We start from the raw sequence: 27667 nt of genomic DNA, 5'->3' as shown, positions 1-27667 counted from the left end.
TTAATACATTCCAAAACTACATTCTTCTTTGATTTAAAAAAAAAAATCAAAGAAAAGTTGAGAAAAAAGAGAAATGTGCAGGGCTAAATGGGAAGTTCCTGAACCCACAACAGTTGAGATAAACAAATCTTCCAGTATTAAGTTAATTCTGAAAGTATCATTATAGCAGCTGCCAGAACTCATGCTAGACCTCTCAGTTATTCCAAGTTAAATTCTATACAATAAAATTCCCATATATGGATAAAAATGACATAGATTATTAGCATTTACTTAGAATTGATCTATAATTTTCATGTCTGACATAGGGTTTGATTCCCTTAAAACTGACATGTAGAGAAGTGATAATTAACATTAAATATATGCATGTGCAAACATGTGTATAGAAACAAACATACAGAGAGAGACACAGAGATAGACACATCCACCTTTAAAACACATCCAGACATATTACTAAGTTTTTTCTATACCAGGCTATGATGCAGAACCTATTTTCTACCATAGTCAAATATTTATCTAACCAAGAGTTCAACTGTTTTTATATTTGTTGCATATAAGGAAAACCCAGAAACAAGTATAGTATTACATATGCATGTCAATACCATTAAGGTTTTCCCAGTTTACAGATCTCTTAGGCAAGCATGGACTCTGAATGACTGTGAGGGTTAGGTATGCTTTTGAACATAAAAAGGCTATTTTTTTCTTCTGCTCAATGTGTTATGAAATAAAGAGTTTTATAGAAATAGCCTGGCTAGTAAGGCTCATCCAAAGTCAAAATGAAGATGAAGAAGAAGATACATGAAAGAATTTCAAGTCATTGAAAGCAAAGGAATAAACAATAGACTGCTCCCACTGACTCCCAATCTCAGCATGTGCTGGCTGTTTACAGTCTTACTGCCCTTCTCTATAGGTTATAAATAACTACAAAGTGTCCTTGTCCCCAAGGAGACCTCAGCAGCCAGCTCAAAGGTTAAAACATGGAATAATTCTCAATCCGGATGCAACTTTTCCAGTTAGAAAAAAAAAATCAAAGAGTAGAAAAATTGATTGCCGATTTAAGTTAAGGGCTAGGGAATCATTCCCTCTACCCAAAAACTATCCATTATGTAAGAGAAGTTGATATAGACATATTAGCATAATCCCCTACCTGAAAAATATGTCCAGGGAAAGCATGTGTGTGGTGCATGCTAAGTTACTTCAGTCATACTAGACTCTTCGACCCTATGGACCCATCAGGTTCCTCTGTCCACAGGATTCTCCAGGTAAGAATACTGGAGTGGGCTGCCATGCCCTCCTCCAGGAGATCTTCCCCACCCAGGGATCGAACCCACATCTCTAATGTCTCCTGAATTGGTAAGTGGGTTCTTTACCACTAGCGTCACCTGGGAAGCCCCCCAGGGAGGGCATACTCTGCTCCAAATGCAGAGGTCTGCCCTGGAAAGAAGTAGGTGACACTCAACAAGTCTTGCAGGACTGCATCTCCTTAGGACTTAGAAAGATTTCTTGGGTTTTTGTTTTGCTTTTTAATTCAGGCACAAATAACTACATCTACATAACAACATAAAAGAAAAAAAAATTGCTGCCTCCACTTGAATGGAGGATCCTGCAGAATAAACCACTGAGTGCAACAACCACAGGTTTCACAGAGTCTGGGTTCTTTCATCAGGTGATGTGCTGGTGTTGTTAATTACTAAGCCCCTGCTAGGATAAAATACAAAACAAACAAACAAAATAGCCAACTTCCTCCAACTGCTTTAGAAAAAAAGGCAGATAGTGTTCATCAGATTAAGCTTCTCCACACATCACTTTCAAAATTCATTATTTGGGAGATGGCTAAAATAGAAAGACATGAATTCAAATCAGCAAACAAATCTGACTATAAAGGGGCTGTATTTCACTTCAAAGCGGATCTCAGTTCCAAAGGAAAACACCTTTAGAAACGAAGTTAGATAGGCAGAACCAAACAATCAGCAACTTTTCGCTTTTCACAAATAATAATAATAATGTGTTGATTCCACTGAATGGCTTGGGCAAAAATCTCTAGGGCCACAAAGAGCAAACTTAGGAAAAATGAAGATTTTAACACAACCCACATGTTATCAAAGACTTCTAGGTTGAGAAAATTTATTCTAAAACAAGAGCTGGAACAGAATTTTAAAAAAAGAAGAAGGAAGAGGAAGAAGAAGAGGTACAACACCTTATGGTTAAGAGACTATTATATAATTATATGCCCAAAGCTTTTTCGAGATTTGAGAAGTTACAGTTTTTCACCTTCTCCCCTCAACTACAACTGTGAAGAACCTTATAAAATCAAACAGCAAACAGATGAGTGGCTTGGCCTTAATACAATTTAAGCATGCCCAATCTGTAATAATTCAAAAACTAAAGAGTCATTTTATGAAACAAATAGGCAGAGGTTGCATAACCTCACAGGGTCCTCTGGCTTTTATAGAAGCCAAACTCAACAAGCAGTTCTCTTTGCCCACCAATGTTTTAGTCAAAACATTTAAAAATATTTCTTGCTAACACAATCTGGCTAGAGAAGGGGCCAAAGAATGCATACCAAAGAAGAAATTCTAAACTGCCCTTAGGGTATACAATTTGGGATAACTTCATTAATTCAGAAGCTGAAAAGACCCACCTGCTCCAGAGGATTTGGTCTACTACAAGGGCAACCAATTCTCTTCAGCATTTACTACTGCATACTATCTAGCACTGCAGACGGTGACCGCAGTCATGAAATTAAAGGATACTTACTCTTTGGGAGGACAGCTATGACAAACCTACAGTGTATTAAAAAACAGAGACATCACTTTGCCAACAAACATCCACATAGCAAAGCTATTTAGTCATGTACAGATGTGAGAGTTGGACCATAAAGAAGGCTGAACACCAAAGAATTGATGCTTCGGAACTGTGGTGCCAGAGAACTCTTGAGAGTCCCTTGATGTCCCCCAAAGGACATCAAACCAGCCAATCCTAAAGGAAATCAACTCTCAATATTCATTGGAAGGACTGATGCTGACACTCTAATACTTTGGCCACCTGATGCAAAGAGCCAACTTCTTGGAAAAGATTCTGATGTTGAGAAAGATTTAAGGAAAAAGGAGAAGGGGATGGCAGAGAATATGATGGTTAAATAGCCATCACCAACTCAATGGACATGAATCTGAACAAACTCCAGGAGATAACAAAGGACAACGAAGCCTGGTGTGCTACATACAGTCCATGAGTTTGCAGAGATGGATATGACTTAGCGACTGAACAACTACTATCGAGTAGTATAGAATTCAGTATTCTCTGGAAACTTTTTATGAGAGACATGTAGACCTCTCTGTAACTACAAAAGAAGATAATGAGGTATACGTATGCTTTAATTTTCTTCAAGTGTGGTATTAAGTAGAGAAATCTGATGGATCCATGTTCCCTACCTAAAACCACCTGTAAAAAATAAATTCTCCTTTCCAAAGTTCTTAAAAATAAGCCAATTTCTGTGGTAATGGTAAGGTTCTAACTAAACTAAATGGGACAAAGGATGAGCAGGAAGTTCTCGGTTTTAAGTGTTCATTCCAAAATTCATGACGCAAGGAAAAAGTAAAACCACACAGGCAGACAAAACAGGTCAAAGTTAAAATGTCTGTCTTAACACAATTTCCTGGCTCCTGATGATTTGGCAGAATCAAAAAGATTAAAATGCCGTAACACCTATTTTATCCAATAAAACTGTAAAAACATACATAAGCATTTGAGGTAAGAATCTCATGCCACAAGCAAAACTTTCAAGATGGTAGCTAGAATGGTAGAAATATCTAACTTACACATAGAGAGATGAGTTCTAAAGTACATACACAAAGACAATTTGCTCAAAATCAAACTTCTTATATATAGAGTAAAACGAAGCCCATGAATTGCTTTAAGGTATCTCCTTTTATAAGCTATAATTCAAATTTCTCTTTAGATCTTTTCTAGGGAGAAAAATAATCTTACTCTAAAAATGTCCAGATCATGTATTATCAATCATTAATTAAAATTTTAAATCCAAACATCTTTTCTCATCTCCATCATCAGTGTAAAGCTTTATCCTATATATAGCAGTTACCAGAGAAGACCTGAATAAATAATTCTGGTTTACTTCAGGAAAGAATATTTAGAATAAAACCTCTTTTGAAACCAGTTATGAAAACTGTTTAACACTTACTGTAATGCTCATTATTAAAAAAAACTTACATGCTCACCTTGTATGACTTCCAACTTTACATACTATTTGCACTGAAATGAGACAGTAGATTGCACTCAAGATGTGTATCTTTTAAAGTCATGATAAATACTTCTATGCATTTCATTCCACTTCTGTCCTCATGATCTTAAACTATGTTTAAAATAAAACTATGTAAAAACTCACCAAGTCAGTAGGAAGACTCTAATTTGTCTTGTCTAACAGGAAATCTCTGTGGGAAATAGAGATGATGAATCAGACTTACGATTCTAAATCTCATACAAGTCTTTACTTACTTAGGCTATTCTGAAAAGAGAAAAGTTTACAAAAGCAAGTGATACATTAGCTAGGATTTACTAGTCAAAAATTACCATTCTTGTATCTCATCACTAGTTCTGAGTACTCCAGCTTCTAGTCATCTCTCAAAAAGATTATACTTAGAAATTAAAGTCAGAAAAATTCAAGTTAATTCTTCTAATGAACTGGCCTATGAATACAGCAATAATGAAATAAGTGGCTTGCCCCATGTCAACATTTATAAGAGGAGAGCAATCATTTTTGCCAGCAACTTCACAAATTGCTGAAAGAATTACTATCAAGTTTTTATGTAAAATACCCTTTATAAAAAGTGCTCTGTGGATCAATTACACTGAAGCAAGATGCATTTAAACAAAGCTATGCATCCTATGGTTTTAATAAACAGCTGCCACACTGAGGTTGCTATTGAAGACCGGTGAGATAGCTTAGCTAACCACCACCACCACCACCCTAAATAATCTACCATATCCTACAAAGTCACTCAAAAACAGGGATAAAAATGATTCCTAAAAAAAAAAAAAAAAAAATGGTTCCTAGGCTTCTGGGAACATAGGCAAGGCAGAAAATTCTGGTGCTATCTTCCTTTTTATGAGAAAAGGAAATACTGCATACATTGTGGGTGATTCCTAAAAAACAGAATCTTTTCCTGAAAATGTAAATGCTATCTTTAACTGCTACCCTGGTACAAATAAGCTCCTCTTATTTTGGTTAACCAAGTCTAGTTACTATCAGCAGTGGATTTGAGCCCTCACCAAAAACCATACTAAACTACTGAATCTAAAAGAGGACAAGTCATGACTAGAAGATTTAAAATAACAAGAGTCAGGTCAAATTCATCTAGCAGATATTTACTGAACACCAACTGTGTTTAAGGTTTTGTTTTCTCAGTTAATTAGAGTGCACACTTTTAGGCCTAGTGGACAGGCAAAAGTTAAGAGTCTGACAATAGTGATAAGGACTAGAAGGAACAGGAACACTTTCACCCTGTTCTGTGTGTAGAAAGACAAATTAGTACAACCATTTTAGAAATCAATTTTATTCGTGCACCACCTGGGAAGCCCCTAACTAAAGATCCAACAATTCCACCCCCAAATATGGCCCAGAGAAAGTCCTGCACATGTCCATCAGCACATATAAATGAGAACATTCACAGCAGCAATGCTACAACAACTAAAAATATCAACAGAACAGATACACAAATTGTGATATATTCATGACAGGAATATATATATATGGCAATTAAATTATAGTTCTACATAACAACACAGATGAACTTTACAAACATATAGTTAGGTTCTGAAAGAAGACATAAAAGAACACATGTGGTATTATTCCATTTAATTATATAAAGTTCAAAAACAGACAAAACTAAGTTATATTGGTCTGCAATGAATCGTACTTGGTGAAATCACAAAGAAGAATCTACTACTACAAATGTCAGATCAGTGATACCTCTGAGCAGTGGTAGGGGCTATGATCTAGATTGGGCTATGATCTACAACACAACAAGCTTCTTCTGGGTGCCAGCAATGGTATTTATAGGTATAAATGGTGGTTATACAAGGCATTAAAATAAAATAAGAGTACTACTATGGTATGTATATATCTTCTCCAATGTCTAAGGGTGAATACATAGTCTTCCACAGAATACATCCTTGACTTTTTTTGCAAGACAACTCAGGATAAGAACTCGGTAATAAAGCAGGGCCACCCAGGAATGAATATCTATAGACAGGCTTTCCTATTATACTTCCTTTCTCTGAATTTAAATGTAATACTTAAGATTTGTATTTCTGGGAAATTTTCAGTACTGGCACAAATGTTTAAATTTTTGTATGACTGCTCACCAGGAGCCATTAGTTAATACCCGAATTACAGGAAACAAACAAAAACTTTTGAACCTAAGTATTTTTTGCCATTACCTTTTTAATCATGGATGAAACCTCCAATGATTTCCATCTCACTCTGAGTAAAAGCCAAAGTCCTTACAATAACTGCAAAGGCCCTGCACAATCTGGACCTCATTACCTCTCTTGCCTCATCTCCAATTATGTTTTCTGGAGCTCTCTGTGTTCCAGCCACATTGCTCTTCTCTGCTGCTGTTTCTCAGACAGAATATGCTCGTTCCTGCCTTAGGGCTTTGTACTTGCCCTTTATCCTACCTGGATAACTCTTTCCCCAGATATTCCCTTGGCACACAACCTCACCATTGTGGGGCTTTCCCTAATAATCACCAGCTCTGTGAGGCCTTCCCTGACACCTTTAAACATGTCATCCCCTGCCCCCACAGCCACAGTCTTATTTTTCCTTCATTTTTTTCTATAGCACGTAAAGTCATCTACTATACTTTATCTGAGATGTAAGAACGCAGATATCTGTTTTGTTGTTATACCCAGACAGTGTCTGGCACATGGAAAATCAGAAATAAATACTTATTTAATAAATGATTGAATTAATCTGCTCTTCTTTTAGATTTCTATCCTTGAAAGATTAGACAGTAACATTATACATTTGAAAAAAAGGCGGTTTCCACTCTCTATAAATCAAATTTATTAACGAAGTTTTACTAACAAGATTCAGATTTCTGCTCTTATCACTACTGACTCACAGATAAATAAAAAGCTGGTATGAACGAAATTGTATCTTCCCCTAGAAATGTGCAAGGCAAGTTTTAACGACGACAATGCTGGGAAAGCCCAGGGAGACAAGAGCTCTGCTGTACTGCTGGTGCAGAAGTCAGTCGCCGCAACCACGAAGGGAGCCACTCGGCCAGATGGGCATGAAGACTGAGGGACTGCTTCCTATACTTTTGACTATTTTAAAGTTGTTGCTGTTGTTTTCTTAGTGAGCATATTTTCATAAAATCAAGAAAAAAGGTATTTTAAATAAGAATTATGCAAACAAAATATAATTCAAGAAGAAGATTCTTCATATTTTGATGCCTACAGAAACAGTAAAGTCTTCTATTACGGATCCAGATGAGCTATCCCAAGATGGTAACTACGGTTAAAAGAAAAAATTATTTTTGACTTAGGAACTAAAACTTTTTATAGCAGAGTTTCTAGAGTGGAAGGAAAAACAAAACTTCATGGTGCTGGTGTTCCACGTAAGAACATATTTTTATTCTAAAGAAAGATTTAAAATAGAAGCATTTCTCTGCAGCATAAAACATGGGACTGATGTGATAAAGAGCAGGTAAGGAACTCCATTCAAACTTGGTGATTACAAAATAAGGAAGGTATAATTCACTGAACAAAACTGCCTACTGGGTGATCATACAGATACTTCTGAACATACAGATAGAGCTTATACTTTCGGTGGAACACTTCACCTACAATAAAGTCAGAATAAGCCTAGATCCAAAGATTACTTTCCAACCACAATAACTTGTGACTTGAACTATTTCTTAAGGACATAAACAAATCTGGAAGAAAATACACAGGCACCTGATATTCTAGTTATATTTATTACTAACATTTCCATTTTAAGGTCTTATCAACTACTTTTAAACATACTTAGCACATAAATCTTAAAGACATATATTGTGTCTTAAAGACATATATTATGTCATAAAGACATAAAGTTGATATATTCAAGAAAGGAAGTCCTACTCAAACACTTCAGCAGGCGGTGTGGGGGGGGGGGGGTGTATCAGTAGAGAAGAGAACCGGTTTTCCTTTATAACACTTTAGCATTCCAAGTGCTCAAAGCTCTGAACAGGAATCCACCTTTTAAAAAGGGGGGGGGGGGGAAACACATGCAACATAAAAAAAATACACCCAACCTCACAATAATGACTAAAGTATAAGTGGATTAAAGGAGAAGGAAATGGCAACCCACTCCAGTATTCTTGCCTGGGAAATTCCACGGACAGAGGAGTCTAGCGGGCTACAGGCCATGTGGACACGACTGAGCACGTACCCCACAGTAGATTAAAGATTCCAGAAAAAGATACAAGTGAAACACTGGTCACTGAATCATATGATCCCTAAACAAAATCTACCTGTAATAGTTCTAAGGTAAAGGCTTCCACTTTTAAAATGTTTACTTTGGCTAAGAATGCTACAAGAAACTCTTTTGTAAGTATCAGCTACATTTGGATCATGCTGAATTTATAAGACAATACAAGAATTGCATGAACTGGATTGGAGATCACTAACTACTACATTTAATGGGTGAGACGTATTCTACTAGTCCTACATGTAATGGGTGAGACATATTCTAGGAGTTAAAAAGTAATAAAACATATAATGGAGAAAGGGAAAAGGTGAGTAGTCACTGATGTATATGAAAATCAGCTACTGGATATGAAACAATAAAAATACAAAACATTAAATGCAAAGGTTGCCATATTTATCAGAGTCCAGAGAGAATCCATAGGAAAAGAACATTTCAGAGCCTCTGGTCTTAGTAAAAGAAAACTGGCAAAATGGGAGAATTAAAATAAGATATTTTGGACAAAAATCAAACCAAAAAAGCAATAACAAGGAAGGAGGAGGAAAAAACCATATGAGGTGGTTGTTCAATGAAGTTTTGTCTGTAATGGCAAAAAGAAAAATGGAACGATTTAAATATCCATCACGGAGGTTTGGGGATTTGGTAAACTGAAATATTCATACAGAAGGGTAAAAAGCTAAAATGAGGGACCTAGATCTATGTGGATCCACGTGGATCTTGAAAAAATAGAATAAATGAAAAAAGTGACTGTGACAGAATTTATACATTCACACACACACCCTGTATTGGATGGTCACGAAATTCATGGTCAGAGATTAGAGGCTGTCTCTTGGGAGTGAGGTGGGGAAAAGAAACTGAGAAAGTCAATCAGGAGGACTTCAACTGAAGGTGTCACAATCTCTCTACTTCTTGTTAGGCTTTTTTTTTTTAATTTTTTTTTCAAAAACAATGAATTCAGAGGGAACAGTAGGTTAGAAAAGCTTTTTTTATTTTTTAATCAACATGAAAAAAAATCAACATTAGAGCAATATATTAAATACACAATAATACAGTCTGAACCAAACCAAAAAAGCCAATGGATTCAGTCCAGATCTTCTCAATAATAAAAAACTTAGCTCTTGGTTAAATACTGCCCCCAGTTAATGGGAACAGAGCACCAGGGTTACTTAAGCAGAGGGAGTAAAGGGACTGACTTCATACTTCAGTAAGAATAACTTGCACAGTAACCCAGCACATGCTCAGTCAGTTCTCACGTTTCCACAGAGCACTTTCTCCTTCCTCTTCATCACCTACCTCGAACCTCCTGAAAACCTGTCCTCCATCTTTCCCTTTCACTCACTCTCCTCCAAGACCAACCCATTATTCAATCACCTCAAAGAATAGTACCTGAACTCAAAGACAGATTTTTAAAACGAAAACTTGAGCCTTTTGGAAAATGATTTAAATGTTTTTTCTTGAGCACTCCTCAAATCTGTCTTTCCTCCCTCTTGCTTTACATTTTCCATTCCCTAACCTGTTTCCCCCCCGCAGCTTTTCTCTTGCTGACCAACAGCTGCTTCCAACTGCCAGCAAGCTTCTGGCATGTTTACACTTCTCCTTTCTTAAGAAAAAGATACTCCAAGTAAACCAAACAAGAGCCCACTCCACAGCCCAAAGAGCAAATAAAGGGGGAAAATTTGAAGTAAAAAATGCTAACCACATTTTGCTGCCTTTCATTTTCATTATGGCAGGGAATAAAATTCTAACTACCAAATAAGAGAGCAAAACCAAACTCACATTAAATCATCCTCATCACATTAATCTGGGGTTCTCTGTTTCACAAGTCATTCTGGTTAAGAATTACAAGGCCACATAGAATAGGTCTATAAATTGAGTACTACTATAGTTTAATGGAAATCATAACTTCAAGATTCACAGTTGAGATACAGCCTGAACACTCCCACCCCTACCTTCCTTGTCTTTTGTGTGTGTGTGTGGGAGGAGGGTATGCTAATCCTCTCTGTAACACTGTATTGTTCAAATTTTAGTGTTTGTGCTGCCAAAGCAAGCACTTCTTTGTCGTCTTTAAAAGGACTTCTAAGGTCCTTTTGCGGTAAGTGCTTTAAGCTATATAACCATTCCCTTACAAGCAGCAGTCAGAGCTTCACTGTCTTCAAAGTACTTTCACATTCATGACTTTATTTGGGATTTTTTTTAACAGAACTGTGAGGCATGCAGGGCAAGTATTTTACAAATAAGGAAACAAACAAACAAAGACAATACAAATAAGGAAACAAAAGTTAAGAGGTTACAATCTATCATGGTTACATGACTATTAATAAAGTGGACTGAGTTCAGAACTCCAAGTCTTTCAGCTTCTAATCCAATACTTTAATTCCTGTGACCAGATGATTCTTAGATCAGGGATTATTCAACATGGAAGAATTGGATAAACACCCGATAGAAGATACCTAACTATATATCATAACTTTCAATTCTGATTTCATTTTCAAGTGGTAACTCTGTTGAAAATTATGCTCTTTTGTTCTAATAAATTCTGAGCACAATTATTAATGACACCTGGGCAAACTGTTGATAGGCTCAGGCCTACTTTCAAGACTAGAACCTGGGGAAAAAAATCCTATGTCCTAACACTTTTCAAATAACTTTCTATATTTTAGCACCTAATCAACGTTAGTTTTTTTAAATGAAAGCTCTACTGTTCTAATATGTCAGAGTTTTCTGAGTTTACCAAAAACAAACAAACACTGTCTTTTCCAGAGGAGATCCCTCTCCTTTGCCAAAAGCTTACAGAATTAAAAAGCACAATTTCTAACATTCCTTAATTACATTCATTTGAGAAGTCTAACATGACTAAAATACTAAATGGCACCATCTTCTATCCGGTTACTCAAGCCAAAACCCCTATCTTTCCATATCCCATCTATCAACAAGTCTTGTCAGCTGTACTGGTTCCCTAATGTATTCCACATTAATCCATTTCAAAGTTCATCCATTTTTGTGCAGTTTTCTCTCACCGGAACCAGTGTTAACTCATTTCTAATTGATCTTCCAGCTTTTGCTGTAGGATAATCTACTGGCCACAGAGCAGTCACAATGAACTTTGAAAAAGTAAACCAGTGTTAACAATCCACCTTGCAATGCACGGGACATAGGTTCGATCCCTGGCTGGGGAACTAAGATCTTGCAGGCCGTGGAGCAGCTAAGCTCATGCGCTACAACTAGAGTCCTTCCATGGCAAAGAAGATCCTGAATGATGCAACGAGGATCCCATGTGCTGCACCTAAGACCTGACACAGCCAAATAAATAAATACATATATTTTTTAAAGTAAATCAAATGATGTCATGCTTCCATTTATCTACACTTAAAGTAAAATTTTGTCTCATTTACCTGACCCTGAGTTCAGTTCAGTTCAGTCAGTCATGTCTGACTCTTTGTGACTCCATGGACTGCAGCACGCCAGGCCTCCCTGTCCATCACCAACTCCCGGAGTTTACTCAAGCTCATGTCCATTGAGTTGGTGATGCCATCCAACCATCTCATCCTCTGTCGTCCCCTTCTCCCCCTGCCTTCAATCTTTCCCAGCATCAGGGTCTTTTCAAATGAGTCAGCTCTTTGCATCAGGTGGCCAAAGTACTGGAGTTTCAGCTTGAGCATCAGTCCTTCCAATGAATATTCAGGACTGATTTCCTTTAGGATGGACTGGCTGGATCTCCTTGCAGTCCAAGGGACTTTCAAGAGTCTTCTCCAACATCATAGTTCAAAAGGATCAATTATTTGGTGCTCAGCTTTCTTTATAGTCCAACTCTCACATCTATACATGACTACTGGAAAAACCATAGCTTTGACTAGACGGACCTTTGTTGGCAAAGTAACATCTCTGCTTTTTAATATGCTGTCTAGGTTGGTCATAGTTTTTCTTCCAAGGAGCAAGTGTCTTTTAATCTCCTGGCTGCAGTCACCATCTGCAGTGATTTTGGAGCCCTACAGGGTCCTAATAGAAACTGGCCCATTATGCCAAATTCATCACCTACCCCTTACTTCCAAACACACTGGCCTTCTTTCTATAAATAAGCCAAACCTGTTTTCCATCTCAGAACCTTAGCATTATCTTCCCTCAGGTTGGAAGACACTTCTAGAGATTCATATTGCTTGCTTCTTGCTATTTACATTTAGCTCAACAGTCATCTCTTTTTAAAAAGGCATTCAGTGACCACAATCAAAGTAGCAGCCCCATCCTTATTTGTCCATGGATTTGTTTTCTGTGAATTAATTTTCTATACTGTCTACAGTTTATATAGCCTGATCATCTTCTGAATGCACCTGTAATACTGACATTCTGGTCCTGCAAATCTGAAACCAGAACCTGAACAGTGGGAGCTCTGGGAAGATAACACCCAGTTCAAAGTCAGAAGCACTCCCCTTGTCTTTCTCTTATTTGTGTCCAAAAGAAACAATTAAATCTTCTTCTTCTTTTGGGTGTAAAAATGTTTAACAAAACCATCCTTGATCTTTGAAAATCATCTTATTGCATCCACTTAGGCTTCTCTTTTTAAAAATTATAATATCAAGCCTGGATTCTATCTTGCCTAAAATAAATTATTAGTTTTTCTGACCACTAAGAAGGCTTCATAGTACACAGTTTATTTTCTACCAGTTAAGGAAAACAGCTGATCATAACTGGACTGACTGGGAGCTGAGATCTGTTTTTCCTGAGATGGGAAATTGGCTTACAAGTAATAAAAGGTACACTTAAAAGCATTTTTGGAGATGTAGAAATAAATAATAACAAAAATGGTAACAAATCCCTTTTGGGTGATAGTAAAAAAACAAGAAAACTTGCTAATAGTAGTTGATTCAAGGGAGCTCTTTGCTATCAGCCTGAATACTCTTTGAGGGCAAGGGACATGCACCCAGAGAATCCTGTATTGTGCCTGGCACATAGAAGGTGCTTCATAGACATCTGCTCAATAAAGGAATTAGGAAAATATTCTAGAGATAGAAAAGGATGTAATGAATATCCTGTAAAACAATTGTTTTCCAGTCAATTCAACTGTTTAAATTAAGTCAACTGTCAGGCTACCCAATTCCACAGGTCAGTCTGCATTTACAACACAATTAAAGTGGCTACAGAAACTGTATTTCTCCCCAAGGATGTAAGGTTACAAAGATAAATTTGCAACTCTTTGTCCCTGGCCCTCTATAACCTTTTCTTCCTTTCAATTCAACCAAACCTTAACTGATTAGAACTGCACAGATATTTGACTCTGATCCTCAAGATGTAAAAAGACGCCTTGATTTCTTGAAAGCCCTTTCCTTTCAAACAACAAGTCATCTTAGTGGCCGAATCAAATTATTATCAAATAGAGATCCCATCTGGGAGAGATCTATGGATTATTTAACTTTTGGAAGACTGTTTTTCCCACCTATACAACTAGTAAGAGTCACAGCAAAAACAGATTTTACTCGATGTCCAGCAACTACCCTTAGCATTAATAAATGTGCTTCCTGGAGAAGGAAATGGCAACCCACTTCAGCATTCTTGCCTGGGGAATCCCATGGAGAGAAGAGCCTAGTGGGACACGACTTAGTGACAAAACATTGTTTGAACTTAGTGACAAAACAAAAAGCCATTGCTTGAATGCTAAAGTCAATCAATCATAAAAAATATTCATTGACTGCAGTCTGGATGTCCAGTCCCAAGCTAAACCACCACTCTCAGCACTGTCAATTTCTTTGCTTGGTTTGAATTAAGAGAAAATGTTTCTGGCCCTGAAGATCCAGGAAAAGACTCAACTTATAGTTAAAAGAAGAACTCATATTTTAAAGAACTGAGAATTCATCTTCAATATATAAAATTTCCTCCATTAAACAATTTCCCTATCATTTTTTCCAGCATACTTGATCTTTAAATAGCAAGCCACTGAGAAGACACAAAAACTATTTCTCCATCTATTCACTCCTAAAAATTAGGTGGAACAAAAGCTCAGTAAAATCGTTTAAAAAATCTAAATAGTCAGCTAGTACTCAAATAAAAAAGAGAAGGTTTGAACTCATTTCAAATATTAAAAACTTACAGAACTCATAAATAAACTCTCTTTTAAGGATAAGTTACAAATGTAGGTAAGAGTTAACAATACCACTTTACCTTTACTGCCAGAGGTAGTTACATTAAGATCTGTCTTACAAAGGTCAACATTTTACTGTGTCTTTCAAAATCAATTCTTCACAATGAGAAATGGACATCAGTTAAATGAACTGTCAGAATAAGAACAGAACACATCAATATATTCATAAGCTCTTAAAGTCCTTGGGATCTGAATTCTAGCATAGGCATTGCTGATACTTTCCTAAATCTAAGTTTTCTTATATTTAAATTGAGGGCAACTATCCAAGGCTCTCTGAGGTCCCCGCCAGAGTTAAAGTTCTATGATCCTTTGGAAAAACTTAAAATTACATCTGCCTCTCTTCATATGTGCTTTTTAAAAATGAAAAGCAACATGTATTCAGAATAAATAATTTGAAAGTTATAGGAAGCTAAAAATTGAATAGTAAAAGTTATCTTCAAGACACCTAAATCCTCTTCCTAAGCCTAAAGACACCAATGTCTTTTGGATCCTCAGAAACAAGCAAAAAACACACAAAACCAAAAAAGAAAGCATGCGCCAGCAAACACACACACACACAAACACACACATACTCTCTCTCTCCTTGGAAGCACACATGTACCTTAATCTTTCTAAAGGTTGTAAAGAATTCCACTGTACCCTGATGTGTGGTTTCTGGGTTTTCGCTACTGCAATGTAGCACACAGGTGTATCTGAACATAAATGCAAGCAACCTCAAGTCTAAGCATTCTTTCTTTTGAGAGATAATGCCAAATTGCTCAACGAAATATTGTACCAGTATATACTCCCCACATGACTGACTGCTCGATTCTCCCACATCTTTGAGTACAAGAAAGCACAAAGAGTAGGTGAGCAACTGGTACTGCAGATCTATGAATCACAAGGAGACCCAAGTTCTATCTTAGATCAAGAGGTGGATTTAATAGCATGTATGGTTAAATTCTTCCACATACAATCTAGCTACTTTCTTTTTTTTTTTTTCATTTATTTTTATTAGTTGGAGGATAATTACTTTACAATATTGTAGTGGTTTTTGCCATACATTGACATGAATCAGCCATGGATTTACATGTGTTCCCCATCCTGAACCCTCCTCCCACCTCCCTCCCCATCCCATCCCTCTGGGTCATCCCAGTGCGCCAGCCCCAAGCACTTGTCTCATGCATGCAACCTGGGCTGGCGATCTGTTTCACACTTGATAATATACATGTTTCAATGCTATTCTCTCAGATCATCCCACTCTCGCCTTCTCCCAGAGAGTCCAAAAGTCTGTTCTATATATCTGTGTCTCTTTTTCTGTCCTGCATATAGGGTTATCGTTACCATCTTTTTAAATTCCATATATAAGCGTTAGCATACTGTATTGGTGTTTATCTTTCTGGCTTACTTCACTCTGTATAATGGGCTCCAGTTTCATCCATCTCATTAGAACTGATTCAAATGCATTATTTTTAATGGCTGAATAATATTCCATTGTGTATATGTACCATAGCTTTCTTATCCATTCGTCTGCTGATGGACATCTAGGTTGCTTCCATGTCCTGGCTACTGTAAACAGTGCTGTGATGAACATTGGGGTACACATGTCTTTTTTCCCTCGGTGTGTATGGCCAGGAGTGGGACTGCTGAGTCATATGACAGTTCTATTTCCAGTTTTTTAAGGAATCTCCATATTGTTCTCCATAATCTAGCTACTTTCACCCAAAGGCTATTATCAGTACACTGAGAATCAATTTAGTTCCGTATCATTTTGCACTGCCAAAGAATCCCTATTAATTCAGTTGTTTATCCCTAAATTAAATGGGATATACATGATCTCAGAGTTGATAAAAGTGTTAACAGAGCACACAGAAGTAACTCCTAGAGTATTTTGAAACTTTAAAAAAATTATTAAATAATTGGTACAATGTCTAGCATGGAGTAGATACTCAATAAAGTATCTGTTAATTAAGTTAATGAGTGCCATTCACTTTGAAATTATCGTCTTAGTTCAATAAGAAGTATTTACAAAGGACCATGTAAAAGTCCAATTTTCTGTTAATGGGCAGGGCTGCGTTCCCTCCCTACTGTTTGACCTGAGACCAAACTATGGTGGAGGTAATGAAGAAAAACAGCAACCTCCTTCAAGAGGTCCCGAGCACACACTGCTGCACTCAGTGCCCCCGGCCCTGCAGCAGGCCACTGCCAACCCACACCTCCGCCAGAGACTCCCAGACACTCACAGGAAAGTTTGGCTCAGTCTCTTGTGGGGTCCCTGCTCCTTTCTCCTGGGTCCTGGTGCACAAGATTTTGTTTGTGCCCTCCAAGAGTCTGTTTGCCCAGTCCTGTGTAAATTCTGTAATCAAATCCCACTGCCTCTAAAGTCAAATTCCCTGGGATTCTCAGTCCCTTTGCCAGATCCCCAGGTTGGGAAATCTGTTTTGTGATCAAGACCATCCGCAAGAAAAAGAAAGGCAAAAAGGTCATTTGAGGAGGCCTTAACAAATAGCTGAGAAAAGAAGAGACGCTAAAGGCAAAGGAGAAAAGGAAAGATATAGTTATTTGAATGCAGAGTTCCAAAGAATAGCAAGGAGAGATAAGAAAGCCTTCTTCAGTGATCAGTGCAAAGAAATAGAGGAAAACAAAATATGAAAGACTAGAGATCTCTTCAAGAAAATTAGATACCAGGGGAACACGTCATGCAAAGATGAGCACAGTAAAGGACAGAAATGGTATGGACCTAACAGAAGCAGAAGATACCAAGAAGAGGTGGCAAGAACACACAGAAGAACTACACAAAAAAGATCTTCATGACCCAGATAACCACGATGGTATGATCACTCACCTAGAGCCAGACATCCTGGAGTCCAAAGTCAAGTGGATTCTTAGGAAGCATCACTATGAACAAAACTAGTGGAGGTGATAGAATTCCAGCTGAGCTATTTCAAATCCTAAAGGATGATGTTGTGAAAGTGCTGCACTCAATATGCCAGCAAATTTGGAAAACTTAGTAGTGGCCACAGGACTGGAAAAGGTCCGTTTTCATTCCAATCCCAAAGAAAGGCAATGCCAAAGAATGTTCAAACTACAGCACAATTGCACTCTTCTCATACATTAGCAAAGTAATGCTCAAAATTCTCCAAGCCAGGCTTCAACAATACATGAACTGTGAACTTCCAGATGTTCAAGCTGGATTTAGAAAAGGCAGAGGAACCAGAGATCAAATTGCCAACATTCACTGGATCACTGAAAAAGCAAAAGAGTCCCAGAAAAACATCTATTTTTGCTTTATTGACTATGCCAAAGCCTTTGACTATGTGGATCACAATAAACTGGAACATTTCTTCAAGAGATGGGAATACCAGACCACCTTACCTGCCTCCTGAGAAATCTGTATGCAGGGTAAGAAGGAACAGTTAGAACCGGCCATGGAACAACAGACTGGTTCCAAATAGGGAAATGACTATGTCAAGGCTGTATATTGTCACCCTGCTTATTTAACTTATATAGAGTATATCACGCGAAATGCCAGGCTGGATGAAGCACAAGCTGGAATCAAGAATGCCTGGAGAAATATCAGTAACCTCAGATTCACAGATGACATGACCCTTATGGCAGAAAGTACAGAGGAACTAAAGAGCCTCTGGATGAAGGTGAAAGAAGAGAGTGAAAAAGCTGGCTTAAAGCTCAACATTCAGAAAACTAAGATCAAGGTATCTGGACCCATCCCTTTATGGCAAATAAATGGGGAAACAGTGGAAACAGTGACAGACTTTATTTTTCTGGGCTCCAAAATCACTGCAGATGGTGACTGCAGCCATGAAATTAAAAGACACTTGCTCCTTGGAAGAAAAGCTATGACCAACTAAGACAGCATATTAAAAAGCAGAGACATTACTTTGCCAACAAAGGGCCGTCTAGTCAAGGCTATGGTTTTTCCAGCAGTCATGTATGGGTGTGAGAGTTGGACTATAGAGAAGGCTGAGTGCAGAAGAATTGACCTTTTTGAACTGTGGTGTTGGAGAAGACTCTTGAGGGTCCCTTGGACTGCAAGAAGATCAAACCAGTCAATCCTAAAGGAAATCAATCCTAAATGTTCCTTGGAAGGACTGATGTTGAAGCTAAAGCTCCAATACTTTGGCTACCTGATGAGAACTGACTCATTGGAAAAGACCCTGATGCTAAGAAAGACTGAAGGCAGGAGAAGGGGATGACAGAGGACGGGATGGTTGGATGGCATCACCGACTCAATGGACAGGAGTTTGAGCAAGTTCTGGGAGTTGGTAATGGACAGGGAAGCCTGGTGTGCTGCAGTCCATGGGGTTGCAAAGAATCAGATACAACTGAGAAGCTGAACTGAAGTGATGTAAACATCAGGGAACTCCAGGAGGAACACGAGCTTCTAAAAACAGACATATATAAAAGTTTACTTTTCTATAATGTATTATTTTAAATACTTATTACATCTGCAGTTGTAGTATGCTATCCCATAGGGAGGAATAACCTGGGTCTTTTGCTGAAATGTGGAAAAAAAATTTTTTAAATTTTAGAACCAGGGAAATGAGGTATATCTAATGCAGTTTGTTTGTTTTCAACAGAAGCTCCCTCTAATTTTATAAGAAATGTGGGAAAACAATTTAGGAACACCCACTATGAGATTACTCCCAACATTTTTTCCTTTCCTCACCCAAGTAAATCAACCACACCCAATATTAAATCTCTTAAGAAAACTGCCACCAGTTTCTTCTTTTATCAGGGGATCTCTAAAATATAAAAAGCATCACAGTTTTAAGCATCAACAGGAAGCACTCAAATCAAAGATAACCTTACATACACCTACACGTAAAACTCACCAAACATAGCATGTCCCACACTAGAAGCATCTTTCAAAATGAGAGAAGTCTTCTCAGCACTTGCTCTGACTATACCACAAATTATCAGTGGGGCCCAACTCCAGACTCTGGGTTCAGAGCAGATAATCTAGGTATCCAACAAAACACCAATTGGGAAAAGAAAGAGCAGTTGAACTAAATGGGACATGAAGTCAAATATAAGGGTTACCTGGCAAGGATCCTGTCCATGATATTATCAAAAAAATCACTTGGGAAGTCCCCAAGTTCCATCACTAACAATAACAATAAAAAAAACAAAAACAAAAAAAAACCCCTTACATGTAGGCCCTTTAAGACTGTCTGCAGCTGAAAAAAAAATTAGTCTTTCAGGTGCTGGCAAAGTCTACCTATTGGAGTTCAATGTTCCATTTACGAGAATGAACTCCACGAATTAGTCGATACAAATTTTAGGTTTAACAGTTTTCAAATAAAAACTATAAACCACAGAAAAAAACAAATATTACAATCACATAATCAAAGAGGCAGGTCTCAGGTATTTCCAAGACACTTAAGAACCTGTTTCTTGGACTTGAGATTGGTATTAAGTGGCAATGGATCAAGAAGAGAAAAATGACTACTTGAAACTAAACCAAAAATCAAACCCAAAGACACTCAATTTAACACTGAGCTTGCACATACTGTCAAGAACAAACTAAACCAATCATTAGTTGGGTTGCTACATTAAACGGCAAACTACTATGATGTAAAAGAAAATAATGGCTCAAAACTGGCTGTAGACAATCTGACAACCAAAGTGCATATTTATTGGTTACTGTCCATACTTGCCAAAAAAAATTTATCCAATCAGATAATGTAATGCAAATTACTTCCAAAAGTAAGCAGTAATTTATTTCTTTCCCCCATCATATAAGTTTTTAACAGGCATGTACTCTATACAAGGCAACATTGTCAAGGCACAGTCCAATGCAGAAAGGGAGGTGTCTGAATTTTCCATTGCTGCACAAGTTGTTAAAAACTGAAACTACATGTTCAATGTCTTTAGGACTCCAACCTAATTTATAATCAACTCAATTACTCCTATAAATATCTCATGTCTATAAACTTTGACTTTTCCAACTGACGTTACGTTAGCTAATTCAAAATATTTTTATGGGAGGGGCCTGGTAAAGAGTCGGACACAACTTAGTGACTAAACAACAACAACAACAACAAATCCTCATTCTTTATTCTAGAATGAAATTATAACCTTATTTCAATTCCTACCATACTTGAAAGGAGGGGAAAATATTCAGAAAGAAATTTTTTAAAATACTGTAGATATCTATACAGTGAAAAATCATTCACTATTTTTTGGTAGGGAACATGGCTAAGTACAATCTGTAGACTCTTTAGATCCTTTCTTGCCTTCTTGCCTTATTCAAGAATCAATAAACAATGTAGGAGAAGGATAGATACATTTAAATATACTCATTTTCTTATTTGTCAGCTAAGTCAAAGAATTGGTGAGAAAGATTAGAGAAATCTGTTAATATGAGATTCTGGCATTATGAAAAGTTCTCAATAGGTTCCATTAAAAGGACAGAAGAGAAAAGTATCTGCATAACTCTGGAATAAACTCTGGATGCATTTACTTATTTAGCAATTTTTAATACAATAAAATTTACATTTTTGTGTATAAAATTTTTGACAAAATTGACATGTAACCACCATCACAATCAAAATACAACTGTTTTTGTGTGCATTTTAACATAACCACAAAAAAGAGTTACTAAAGCACTTATTCAAAAGACAAGGTTTCTATAAGTCAAAAGCAGACAAAAAAGGACCTAAAAATTTAAACAAGGATTTACTGAAAACAATAACAATGGCCCCTCTTTTTTTTTGCCCCTGCCTTTTAGACAATCAAAATCACTACAATCACCCCCATTTCATTAACTTCTATGGCTTTATAGTTTCCACATACTCTCCTGCCTAGCTCTTTTGCAATGCAAACCAACTTCCTGCCATGAGACATAACATGGCTATCTGGTTGGCATCTCAAACTAAGTAAGTCCAAAATGGAGGTCCATCCTTCCTCAAAAAATCTGACTGTCTTCCAGCAATCGTACCATTCATCTAAATACTCAAGCTATAAACACTAGACTAGCTTCAACTTCCTACTCTCCCTTACTTCCCCACCTCCCCCTCAATTTAGTTAATCATCATGTCTTATCAGTTTTACCTCAGAAATACATCCCAAACTTGTCTGTTTCTCTTGATCTCCAGGAACAACAACCAGTTTAATTAATTCAGAACGTTAGTATACTCCAATATTAGGTTAATTGCCAAGATTTTATTTCATTCCTGCTGAGTAAGCTGTTTTGACCATACCATCTCTGCATTAAGGTTTCCTCTACCTAAAATGCCTTTCTTTCTTCTTTGGAGAGGTAAACAGCTACTCTAATCTTTCCAAGCAGAATTAAATGCTTCCTTCCTAGTCACTCTCAAAGTGTAGATCTCTTGCTATTATATGTCTTTCCCACTAGACTGAGTATCCCAGGAGGGCACTTAACTGTGTTATATTCACCTTAGTAAGCCAAGTGTCTAGGCAGTGTCCAGTTAATAGCAGGTGCTTAGTAAATGGTGAAAAAGGAATGAGTGAATAAATAATGATCCAGATAGAATGGCTTCAAAGATTTTTACTTCTCTTTGCTAAGATTCATGCTTACCAAGTGATCTTTTGCTTAGAACAACACAGTAGTTACTAGTTATATGATCTCAGGCAAGTTACTAAAATAAAAGCCTCTCTATACCTCCTCACCTGTAAAATACAGATAAGAATACCTCCCTCCTAAGGTTACTGTGAAAATTAAATGAGCTAAATACAAGTAAAATGGGCTTCCTCAGTGGCTCAACAGTAAAGAATCCACCTGCAAAGCAGAAGACTTGGTTTTGATCCCTGGGTTGGGAAGAGCACCTGGACAAGGAAATGGCAACCCACTCCAGTATTCTTGTCTGGGAAATCCCATGGACAGAGGAACCCAGTCGGTTACAGTCCATGGGGTGGCAAAAGAATCGGACATGACTTAGCAACTAAACAGCAGCAACTAAACAAGTAAAATGCTTAAAACAGAAGCTGACACATATTAAGCGCTCAGTAAACATTAGCTATTATTACTATTTTTAAAAATACTGTGACACTAGGAGGGGAAAGGACTGAGCAGACATGTTTTCTAGATCATGGAAAGGACTGCCCCTCAATGTACCTGAATAAAACCTTCACCATGTACCTTAATAAAATGGCTTCTGGGGCCTTCCCAGATGGTCCAGCAGTTAAGAATCTGCCTGTGAGTGCAGGGGACATAGGTTCAATCCCTGACTTGGGAAGATTCCACACGCTGCAGGGCAAATAAGACCATGTACCCCAACTACTAAAGCCTAGGGCCTAGAGTCCCTGATCTGCAACAAAAGTAGCCACTGCAATGAGAAACATGCACACAACTAGAAAGTAACCCTAGTTCACCACAACTAGAGAAAGTCTCTGTGTAAGGATGAAGACACAGAGCAGCCATAAATAAATACATCAGTTCAGTTCGGTCACTCAGTCTTGTTTGACTCTTTGCGACCCCATGGAATGCAGCACACCAGGCCTCCCTGTCCATCACCAACTCCCAGAGTTTACTCAAACTCATGTCCATTGAGTCAGTGATGCCATCCAAGCATCTCATCCTCTGTCCTCTCCTTCTCCTCCTGCCTTCAATCTTTCCCAGCATCAGGGTCTTTTCAAACAAGTCAGCTCGTTGCATCAACTGGCCAAAGGACTGGAGTTTCAGCTTTAACATCAGTCCTTCTAATGAACACTCAGGACTGATCTCCTTTAAGATGGACTAGCTGGATCTCCTTGCAGTCCAAGGGACCCTCAAGAGTCTTCTCCAACACCACAGTTCAAAAACATCAATTCTTCAGTGCTCAGCTTTCTTTATAGTCCAACTCTCACATCCATACATGACTGCTGGAAAAACCATAGCCTTGACTAGACGGACCTTTGTTGGCAAAGTAATGTCTCTGCTTTTTAATATGCTGTCTTAGTTGGTCATAGCTTTTCTTCCAAGGAGCACGTGTCTTTTAATTTCATGGCTGCAGTCACCATCTGCAGTGATTTTGAAGCCCAAGAAAATAAAGTCTGACACTGTTTCCCCATCTATTTGCCATGAAGTGATGGGACCAGATGCCTTGATCTTAGTTTTCTGAATGTTGAGCTTTAAGCCAGCTTTTTCACTCTCTTCTTTCACCTTCACCAAGAGGCTCTCTAGTTCTTCTTCACTTTCTGCCATAAGGGTCATGTCATCTGCGAATCTGAGGTTACTGATATTTCTCCAGGCATTCTTGATTCCAGCCTGTGCTTCATCCACCCCAGCACTTCTCATGATGTACTCTGCATATAAGTTAAATAAGCAGGGTGACAATATACAAGCCTTGACATAGTCCTTTCCCTATTTGGAACCAGTCTGTTGTTCCATGGCCGGTTCTAACTGTTGCTTCCTGACCTGCATACAGATTTCTCAAGAGGCAAGTCAGGTGGTCTAGTATTCCCATCTCTTGAAGAATTTTCCACAGTTTGTTTTGATCCACATAGTCAAAGGCTTTGACATAGTCAATAAAGCAGAAATAGATGTTTTTCTGGAACTCTTTTGCTTTTTCAGTGATCCAGCGGATGTTGGCAATTTGATATCTGGTTCCTCTGCCTTTTCTAAATCCAGCTTGAACATCTGGAAGTTCACGGTTCATATATTGGTGAAGCCTGGATTGGAGAATTTGAATGTTCTTTGGCATTGCCTTTCTTTGGGATTGGAATGAAAACTGACCTTTTCCAGTCCTGTGGCCACTGCTGAGTTTTCCAAATTTGCTGGCATATTGAGTGCAGTACTTTCACAGCAGCATCTTTTTGGATTTGAAATAGTTCAGTTGGAATTCCATCACCTCCACTAGCTTTGTTCGTAGTCATGCTTCCTAAGGCCCACTTTTCTTTGGACTCCAGGATGTCTGGCTCTAGGTGAGTGATCACACCATTGTGATTATCTGGGTCATGAAGATCTTTTTTGTCTAGTTCTTCTGTGTATTCTTGCCACCTCTTCTTAATATCTTCTGCTTCTGTTAGGTCCTACCATTCCTGTCCTTTATTGAGCCCATCTTTGCATGCAATGTTCCCTTGGTATCTCTAATTTTCCTGAAGAGATCTCTAGTCTTTCATATTCTATTGTTTTCCTCTATTTTTTTGCACTGATCACTGAAGAAGGCTTTCTTATCTCTCCGTGCTATTCTTTGGAACTGTCAATACATAATTAAAAAAAAAAAAAGCATTCTGGTTTATCCCTTAGCCCAACGTCAGCTTGGCTAGCCACTTTTCTGTGAGACCAATCAACTTTGGTGCACCGAAAAAACAAGTGTACTTGAAAAACTAAGGAATGGATCCTAAATCCTGAAAACCCCACCAAGTTAACAGCATCCTGATAAGGCCTGTCAAAAGAGCTAGATAGTCAAACTTACAACCTTGGTTCCATCTAAAAGGCAACACTGGTCAGAAATGATTCAGTGAAAAGAATGTGATGCTATGCAGGAGATACTTAAAGTATACCACAAATTAGTTTTAACATGATTGTATACTTTAAAGAGAAAATCTTAGCTTTAAGAAGCACTAGTCAGGGGCTTTCCTGGTGGTCTAGTGGTTAAGAATCCGCCTTGCAACATTGGGACATCAGTTCAATCCCTGGTCTGGGAAGATTCCACATGCTGCGGGGCGACTAGGCCCCTATGCCACAATGACTGAGCCTGTGCTCTGGAGCCCATATGCAGCAACCACTGAAGCCCCGAGCACCCTAGCGCCTGTACTCCACAACAGAAGAAGTCACCACAATGAGAAGCCCATACGAACAAGTAGCCCCGGCTCTTTGAAACGACAGAAAGTCTGTGCACAGCAACAAACACCCAGTGCAGCCAAAAAATTAAACAAAATTTTTTTATAACTACTCGTCAGTTCTCAATTACCTTCACTAAAGGAGGTGAAAAGTGGTGTAAATAAATCAAAACAGACAGTAAAAGAAGAAATCCTTAACATTTCACTTTGGAATGTATTATGTACTTTTTCCTATAGATGTATAACCAAAATTGCATATGGGCTGGACTAATAATAAAGTGTATTTACACAGCTTGGCCATATATTAAAGACATCATGGAAGTGAATTCAGAATAAAAGAAAGCCAGCATGAGATAAATTCCTATAGATAATTTACATGAGGATAATTTAAAACTTTTATTATGTAATAGTTCTTCTCAACCTCACAGCATCCTCTTGAGGCTCAATCTTAGGCCACAGATTCTTTCAAATGAAAATCTGTAACTGTCATTTAGAAATACAAGGTGAGAAAAACTGAGTTTCCAAAAGTGAATGAATCTAGACCTGGGGAGCCATGAGACAATCATGCAACAGAGGTTTCGCTCCCACAAATATGTAGGTGCATTATTGTGCCTACGGAGGTGGAAGTGGGTATCAACCTAATCGCAGGCCAATTTATTTCTTAAAATCAAAGTATTCTTGAAAGTTTATGTAACAATTTCAAGTGCCAGAAAGGACTTCAGCAATCACCCTGTTTAAACCCTTTGATTTTACAGAAGAAACTGAGATACACAAAAGCTGCAACATGTCTGTCAAGCTATATAATAAAGTGAATATTTAAGTATCACTTTCTTTATTGAGATATAACATATAACACTGTGTTAGTTTTAGCTGCACAACATAATGATTTGATACATACATATATAGTGAAATGATCACCACGATAAGTTTAGTTAATATCCATCATCACAGAGTCACACAAAAAAACTGCGTGTGATAATAACTTTTAAGATCTACAGGAAGTTCATATCTAAATAATTCACTTATATAAATAAATAACCTATATTTCTTGTAAAAAGAGACTTTATTTTGCTTAAATTGGACCACATTATCTGCTTTATCTTAAAGTTCCCTACTGTACAACTTCAGATGTACCAAGAATAAAAGCAGTCCTCTGGAATAGAACGCTACTCCCATAAAGCCTCTCCACTACAGCACAGCAGGAACCCTCCTTTCCCATTAGTCTAACCACCTACTCTAGATTATTTGTCAGCTCACACACACGTTCCTCAAATTTGTTATTCCATTCTGAAGACTAGGAACGCTCCTACCTCGAATGTGAATACCACTCTTCTGGATACCAGGTCAGACTTCACCTTGCCTTTAAGTGTTTCCTAATCACTTCAGTTCACTCTGAATTCCCATCATATTTATTGTCACTTTCTTGGCAGTTAACAAATGTTACTTAGAATCCCTTACCTGATCATTAATATAGGATGCCCAGAACTGTATGTGTTTTTCCCTACCCTCAATTATCTTTTGGTAGGTGTAGTGAGAACTTGGAACAGGCACATAAAAACCAAAACAAAAACAGTTGGCAAAAAGGTAAAATTGATTTTTCCCCCTTTACTAAAATGTCCTTTAATGCTGTTTATTTTTTCAACCATTAAGATACTAAAATAATAATTAGGGGAAATGGAATATTATATAACCTTCAACACAGCAATTCCACTTCCGCTCTAAGAGTCCATCCTAAGGAATCAATCTGATCAGTGTATAAAAAGATTCATCACAGCATAATTTATAAGCAAAAATTGGAGAAAAAAGAAGTTCATTAGTAGGGAATTCACCACATAAAATATGATGCACCCATATAACATTATTTTTATGTAGTTACTTTAAAAGCTTATTTTTAATGACATGAAAATTTTAAAGTTTTTTCTATTTTTCTCTCCACGATTTAATAATCAGAAAAAAGCAAATCTTCTCACTCTGAAAAAAATAGAGGATAGATCTGAAATAACATACAACTCTTTATCACTTAAGAAGTAAAACACTAGCTTAGGAAGATAAACAGTCCCTAACAATGTATCAAAGTCAAAATATAATTATTTTCATAATTAACATGTTGCTTCTTCATGCCAGAAGTTTCTGAAATAATTACCCACAACTTTCTCTGAAGGAAGTGTTCACCTATTCAGAGGACATCTCTGTAAATGGTGACAGGGCAGCAATGAGTCATCAAGTCAAGTCAACAATGACCACCACTATCATCCCATCATCAGACCAAGGAGACAGAGGGGAAATCCACTTATTTAGCACCTCTGATCAACAGATTTGAACAC

The 27667-nt window shown here is 37.6% G+C and overlaps 1 protein-coding gene across 2 annotated transcripts in view; it reads right to left on the bottom strand.

Annotated features, from left to right (window-relative positions):
• Nucleotides 1-27667, bottom strand: part of SPOP (speckle type BTB/POZ protein) — a 76105-nt gene that overhangs the window by 31364 nt on the left and 17074 nt on the right. The window contains exon 2 of one of the 2 annotated variants that reach the window (XM_020871226.2): nucleotides 4400-4445. The exons of the other annotated variant lie outside the window; for it this stretch is intronic. The gene's annotated coding sequence lies outside the window, so the exon portion shown is untranslated. The remainder of the gene's footprint in view (nucleotides 1-4399; nucleotides 4446-27667) is intronic. 2 annotated transcript variants of the gene reach the window in all.

This window comes from Odocoileus virginianus, chromosome 17, assembly GCF_023699985.2.
Source record: "Odocoileus virginianus isolate 20LAN1187 ecotype Illinois chromosome 17, Ovbor_1.2, whole genome shotgun sequence".
NCBI lineage: Eukaryota > Metazoa > Chordata > Mammalia > Artiodactyla > Cervidae > Odocoileus > Odocoileus virginianus.
Note: the sequence above shows the minus strand (reverse complement) of the source record. Positions and strands in the feature narration are given on the sequence as shown.